This window comes from Nannospalax galili, unplaced genomic scaffold (genome assembly GCF_000622305.1).
Source record: "Nannospalax galili isolate Female #2095 unplaced genomic scaffold, S.galili_v1.0 scaffold10, whole genome shotgun sequence".
Taxonomy (NCBI): Eukaryota; Metazoa; Chordata; class Mammalia; order Rodentia; family Spalacidae; genus Nannospalax; species Nannospalax galili.
In genome coordinates, this window is record NW_008331140.1 from 10,916,376 (window position 1) to 10,923,835 (window position 7,460).

Sequence of the window (7,460 nt, forward strand, 5' to 3'; positions counted from 1 at the left end):
GTAGTCTAGTGAGTTGCATTAGTTACTCTTATGTTGCTGTGAAAAAAACACTACAACCAAAAGTGACATAAAAAAAAAAACGAGTTTATTTTGGCTATGGTTCCATAGGAAGAGTCCATGGTGACAGGGGAAGCATGGCATCAGGGAGCCAGAGCAGGAAGTTCAGTGATCATTTAGGGGATGGGCTGAAACTTGGGAATAAATATACCCCATTTTCATCATAGAAATCTGGAGATACAGCTACAAAAATTCTTTCCCAGTAGGGGTTCACGCTTCTATCTCATTGATTTTTGTGGGTCTTTAAATTGTTTACCTCATCTCGGTTTAATTTTGGTATGTCATACGTATCTAGAAATGTATTCATTTCTTTTAGAATTTCCAGTTTAGTATAGTATAGAGTTTTTAAAGTATGCTCCCATGATTTTTCTGGAGCTGATAAGCACATTCAGGAACATAGCAGGATACAAAATTAACATCCTCAAATCAGTACTCTTCCTATATGCCAACAAGAGACATAGTGAAGAAGAAACTGATGAAATTATCCCATTCATGATGGCCTCAAAAATATCTTGGAATACAGATGGGGACTATTACAGAGTTCCAAGCCTAAGTGGCACATCTATCATGCAACCTCTACACCTAAGGCTCACAGAACATAGAACAAAGGCGGGGGGGGGGAGTAAAGAAGACACTAATGCATCTCTCAGTTCTCATCAATGAAGCTCTCTTATGCAACAGAGGGTCAGGAACACAAAAGATCACAAATGGCCAAAGCCTGAAGAGTAAGAGTCTGCAGAATGTGGGACCTTGGACAGGACTCTTATATTAAACTCAACTCACCCAGGACTCAGGGACAATTTCTTAAGAGGAGGAGGAAAGATTGTAAGAGCCAGGGAGGAGGTGCACAACCATATATGGAAATAAAGTCCTACAGGTTCCTGGGACCTTGTTCATATAAACCTACATCAATGCTGTCAGCACGCACAAGACCTATGCAAACTCAAGTAGACAAAAGCCCAGTACAATTCTCAAAGCCTGCTGACAGTGACATAATTCCTTCAGCAAAGTTACAGCTCCTAAATGTTCCATGACCTCCCCAAACTATGCAGCCAACCTGGGACCCAAATGTTCAAATACTTAAGGACATTCATTCACACTACCATATTGCTGCAGCTCATCACTAACTGCTCATCACTCAATTGAAGATTGATTTTCCTGAGCATAATGTTTTCTATACACATTACCAAGTTCCAGGCAAGCCAGGGCTATATAATGAGGCTGTCTCAAAAGAACTTTTTACTACCCCTTGTTCCACTATGTTCTATGATCCTTAAGTGCAGAAGTTCCTTTGTAGATGTGTCACTTAGGGTTGGGTATTTCATATACACTTATTCTCTGTGTGTGAAAAGTTGTGGAACTCTCCATCTGTTGCAAAAGAGGCTATGAAATATGCAAAAATTCAATTAATTTTTTTAAACTTGAAAAAAAGAAATTTTCACTTCTCTAATTTAATAATGTATGGACATATGACTCCTTATAATAGGCCTTTTTTATTTTAGACTTTCAAAATTTCTTCACATCCATCTTTTTAAAAAAATTTTTTAAATTTTATGTGTGTACATGAATTGCCTGCATGTAGGTAAGTGCACACGTGTTGTGCAATGCCTGCAGAGGTCAGAAGAGGATGTCAGATCCTCCAGGACTGGAGTTATGGACAGATATTAGCTGCCATGTGGGTTCTGGGATTCGAACCCAGGTCTTCTGCTAGAACAACCAGTGTTCTTAACCACTGAGCCATCTCGCAGTCCCCTACATCCATCTTTTATTTCTTGAAACATCACTTGTTTAGACTAGATCTGTCTTTTTTGTTGATTTTTTAACCTCTGTTTTACCAATTCTTTAGATTTCTATTCTGTATTTATCTTGATTTTTACTTCTTTCTGCTAATTTCAGATTTAGTCCATTCTCCCTTTTCAAGTTCCTAGAAGCATAAGGTTAGACAAATACTCATGTGTTTTAAACTTCCTTCAAAGGACTACTTTTTTTCACAAAATTACTAATGAGTTTTAAAAATTATTGTTTTGGGGGGCTAGACAGAAGGCTCAGCAGGTAAGAGCAGTAGCTGCTCTTGTGTCAGGAACAAAGAACTAATGAAAAAAATTTCTCAGCAAGAAAAGCTCAGGGGAAGATGATTCACAGATTAATTCTACCCAAAAATTCAAAGAAGCATTTATACCGATTTTTTTTAATTGAGAAGACACGTGCTAATTTATTTCATATTCAGCAGATACTTCTAGGGTATGTGCAGGGAAGTGTGCTGCTTGATACAACACATAAGGAATTAAAGGAGTTGACACAACTTCTAGGCAGAAGAAACAATGCAATAAAAAGTAAGCACAATGAGAATTTAAGAGATATATTTTGCTTTAGAGATTAAAAAAGTTATTATGTAAATGTAAGGTACGAAAAAACTATAAATTTATATTACTCAATATTTAGAAACCTGCAAAAATATTTTTTATCAATGTTATCCATGAAACAACTTATAAAATTTGATCTCATATATAACTTCTTTTTTAGGAAAAACTTCATATATTTTCAGTCATACAACTTCATTTTGGGGGCTGGAGAGATGGCTCAGCGATTAAGAGCACCCACTGCTCTTGCAGAGGACCCAGATCCAATTCCCAGCATCCACATGGTGGCTAACAACCATCTGTAACTCCAGTTCCATGGGATCTAATACCCTCTTCTGACCTCTCCGGACATTGCATGACAAGGATGCACTTACATTCATGCAGGCAATACACTCATACACATACAATAAAAATAATAAATGAAATATCAATCAATCAGTAAATAAATAACTTCAATTCTGAGGCATATTGGTTGAGTATTTGGTAAAGTTTCTCTGAGTATTTGTGAAGTTTTCTGCTGTTTAGAGTGGTGATACTTGGGGAGATGAAATTACATTTATATAACTTCTATTTTCAATCCAATCTCAGAAAGAAGTTCTCTCTATCTTAATATTTCAATATTTTCTCAAACTTATTAGATCTTAAAAGTTAAAACCCATAATAACTTGTTCCACATAAAATACTGACCAACAATTTTTTAAAAATGAATAGTAAGTCTTTTGCATATTCTTAATTACCTAATATACTATTTTTAAATTTCAAAAAAATAAAGGTAAAGATAATTCTTTGAAACATGCTCTGTAATACTAGAAACACCTTGGTAAAAGTCAGATGACAATGTCATAAGAAAATTACATGTCAAATGAGGGTAGGAGATGAAGAGAAGAGGGGATGGGGAGATAATCAAAACTAAGGATATGTGAAAAAGCCTTATGGAAACACTTGGTAAGCTAATTTAAAAATATAATTTAAGCTGGGTGTGGTGCACATGCCTTTAGTCCCAGCACTTGGGAGGCAGAGGCAGGCAGGCCTCTACGAGTTCAAGGCCAGCCTGGTCTACATAATGAGTTCCAGGACAGCTAGGGCTACAGGGGGACCCTGTCCCAAAAAAGGCATATATATATATATATTAAAGGAGTTTGAATGGAGGTATCTTCCATGTGTGGATAATACTGCTCTCAGAAACCATAGGTTATTAAATGAAAATCCTAGTGCTAGACATGGGATACTTCCCTTTGAGTTGTTGGTCAGAGGCCCCAGAGGCCTAACAAACAATGCATGCCATTAATCTTGGTTACCCACCAGTCTTCAGTAAGACTCTGTTGCTTGAAGTCACTACCACAATTCGGTTGTAGGGAATAAAGAACTGAAGCTGTGACTGGGCTGGAATCAGCTGGTTAGGTTCCATAGTACCAGATAGTGCTATTCAGGCTGCTAGGGGAGAGAAGTCATCAGTAGTCTTACCCAATGGTGGACTTTGTAGGCTACAATACCTACCCACCTACAGTTGCAATAGTGGCATGACTGTTATGGGGATAATCAACTGCTTTCTGATTGGATTTGAGACATTGTCCACAGGAAGGAATCTATGTCTGGTATAGTAAACCTGGTCAAAAGACCATGGCTGGGGAATTCATAAGGGTCCATTACTGTTTCGTTTTTTAACCTTTTCATAAACATTTTGAGTTTATTACACATTATTCAAATTACCTCACTTAAAACTAATAACTTATAAAGTGTATTTTAAACTACATTGATAGTGTGATAATATGATAACACCATTAAAACAAAGACTCTTCCCGATTTTAGAGAAATACCTTACCATGAAGTTATCCTTTTAGCATCATTAGAATCAATTTTCAGTGAACCGAGATGGCTTCTTCCTGCTTTGTTTCAACAATTTTCTTCTTCTGATCCTGTTCTTATGGTGTCTTTGCTATATACAATCCCACAGTCTCTACAGAAGGATATTTAAAAAGGGATCTTCTTCATTCCAAATTTGTTGTCTGATCTGTGTTGTCCCCTTACACTCTTTCTCAGCCACAGAGGACATGTTTTTGCTTCAGGTGACAACATTCAGGACAAATGTCTGTATTGTTCTTAACATTAATAAGCTTTTGAGGGTTTCTTCTCCTATACCTGTTCATTTCAATGCTGCATCTGTTTGGGGAAGTATCCATCTGAAAGATACTATCCAAAAGACTGTAATTCCCTTTATTTATACTGGTATCATTTGCTACCTCTATGAGTATGGATGGATCCAGGACTCCTAATGCCCACGGAAGATTGGCAAAGCCTGGCTAGCTTTGCTGAAGCTGCCACTACAATAACTCTCGGCAATACTGGAGCGGTCACTGGCAGGCAGTCCATGGAAGTACCAGGAGCAGCAGCGCTTGTGTGATGTTCCTCACAGGAGGTGAATGTGGGTGGTTCATTAATGTTGTTTGGCTAAATGAATATGTTGTCCAAATGCCTTGTAAATATTTATATTTATGCCCATGAATTAGTCCTGCACTCAACCTTGGTTAGACAATCTTCTGCTTTCAGTGGGCAGGGGTTAATGCAGAGACTCATAACTGCTCAATGTGCTGAGAATAAGTGACTGCTAAGTGCTCAGTCCTAATTGGGACATCTACATTACCCCCTGCAAGGCTAAGAGAAGACTGCTGAAGAAAAAGCAGAAAGAATGTAGGAGCTAGATGGGAAGAAGTGCTGTGAAATGCTCTCTTCAGGACATGACACGGCTGTTACACTCATGAACTGACAGCCAAGATTTGTATACAGCAAGCTTCTCAGCCTTCTATCATGGATGGGGGAGGGGCTCATGAGGTTCCACCCTTAACTGAGTAGCTTTTGGCAGTTAATTGCATCTGGAGAGGAGGAGTCATTTTTCTTCAGCGATGTTGCTATAGGTATATTGCCCAAGGCCTGGTAAATAGCGTCAAACTCATGTTTACGCAAGCAACCCTAATAAATCTCAGTGGGTCATGAAAAAAGAAGACACAAAAGTAGAAGGGGAAATTGTTGGGAGGAGGAAGGGGCCCAGCGGGTGTGTAAGCAGGATAAGAGAGGGTAATATGGAGATGAATATAATCAAAATACATTTGATATAATACACGCATAAAATTGTCAAAGTATAAATTTTAGACTAGACACCAGTCGATGAATTTGTACCGAAGGATATTTGGGTACAAATGCTTGACTAGATAGGACTTAACATATATGGGAGAACACATGAGGTCCGGTGGGGGGCTGAGGGGCATGAATGGGTGAGGTGGTCTAAATTGATTAAGAACTGTTGTACGAAATGTACAAAAGTTCAATAAAAATTTTTAAAATGATTAGACTATTTCAAGCTAAAAATATTTTAAAAGAAAATTAAATATCAATTTCCTGAAGACAGCAATATTAAAAAATTCCAAAAAATAAATAAGATTATGCAATCATGACCATGTGAGCATTATTTCTGGCATGCAAGGCTTGTTTAACATATACAAGTCAATCAATATGATATGTCAAATTATCAGAATGTGTGCTGATTGGTTTGTCAACTTGATACAAATTAGAGTTGCTCAGCATGAGGTAACCTCAGTTGGGGAATTTCCTCCATCAGACTGGCCTGTGGGCATGTTTGTGGAGGCATTTTCTTGATTTCTAATTGCTGTGGGAGGGCCCAGGCTAATGTGTGCTGTGCCAACTTTGGGAAAGTGGACTTGGGCTGTATAGGAGAAGTAGCTGAGGAAGCCAGGGGGAAGCAAGCCAGTACATAGCATTTTTCTGTGGCTTCTGCTTCAGTTTCTACCTCCAAGGTTCTTCCTTGCCTTCCCTTTATGAAGGAATGTAATCTGTAAGCCAAATAACCCCATTCTTTGCCGAGTTGCTTTTAGTCATGGTGCTTATCACGGCAACAAGGAGCAAACTAGAACAGAAATAAAGACAAAAAACACGATCTTCCCATCTAACATGGAAAAATCGTTCAAAATTTTCCAGTTTTTAATTTACTCATTTATTTTCAATTTTTATTTTATGTGTATGATTGAATTGCCTGCATGTGTATCATTGTGCTTATGTCATGCAATGCCCACAGAGGACACGAGAGGCTGAGGGATCCCGGGAACTGAAGTTAAGGTTGATTCTCAGCTGCCATGTGAGTTTTGGGAACTGAAGCCTGGTCTTCTGCAAGAGTAGCCAGTGTTCTTAACCACAGAACCATCTCTCCAGGCCCTCAACAGTCTTTTTTTTTAATTAAAAAATATAACTCTCTCTCTCTAAGTAGGTATGATGGTGCACGCCTTTAATTCCAGTACTCTTGAGGTAGAAGCAGGTGGATCTCTATGAGAGTGAGGCCAGCTTGGCCTACATGGCAAGTTCCAGGTGCCACACAGAGACTCTTGTCTCAAAAAGACCCCCGCCCCCCATATATACATATATATATATGTATATATATACATATATACATACATATATACATATATATATATATATATAAACTCATGACAATGTGACAACTTCGACAAAGGGAAAAGTTCTCTCCAACATAATAAAAGTTATTTATGAAAAACTCAGATACTATTACAAGCAATGAGGAGAAACTGGAGCTTTTTCATTCAGTTCCAAAACAAAACAATGATTCCCTTTCTTACCAATTCCATTCTACTAGAAGTAGAAGAAAGAGCAATAAAACAAGAACAACAACAACAAAAAAAATTAAAGGTATCCAAATTGGAAAGGAAAAAGTAAGTCTATCTCTTATTGCAAACGGCATGACCTTACCTGCTGAAAACCTCAGATATGTCACAAAAATATTTTATAATTAATGAGATGAGATCAGAAAAAAATTCAGTTTAAAGACAGACATGAGCATCAGGATCAATTTTATACACAAATAATGACCTAACAGAAAAAGAAATGCAAACATCCTACTTATGATAGCATCAAAATAATAAAACAGCCGGTCATGGTGGCGCATGCCTTTAATCCCAGCACTCAGGAGGCAGAGGCAGGCAGATCTCTGTGAGTTCAAGGCCTGCCTGGTCTACATAG

General features: G+C 37.9%; 1 pseudogene; it reads right to left on the reverse strand.

The window, feature by feature from the left end:
• Positions 1-4,269: 4,269 nt before the first annotated feature.
• Positions 4,270-4,852, reverse strand: LOC103725687 (annotated as a pseudogene).
• Between the last annotated feature and the right edge of the window lie 2,608 nt (positions 4,853-7,460).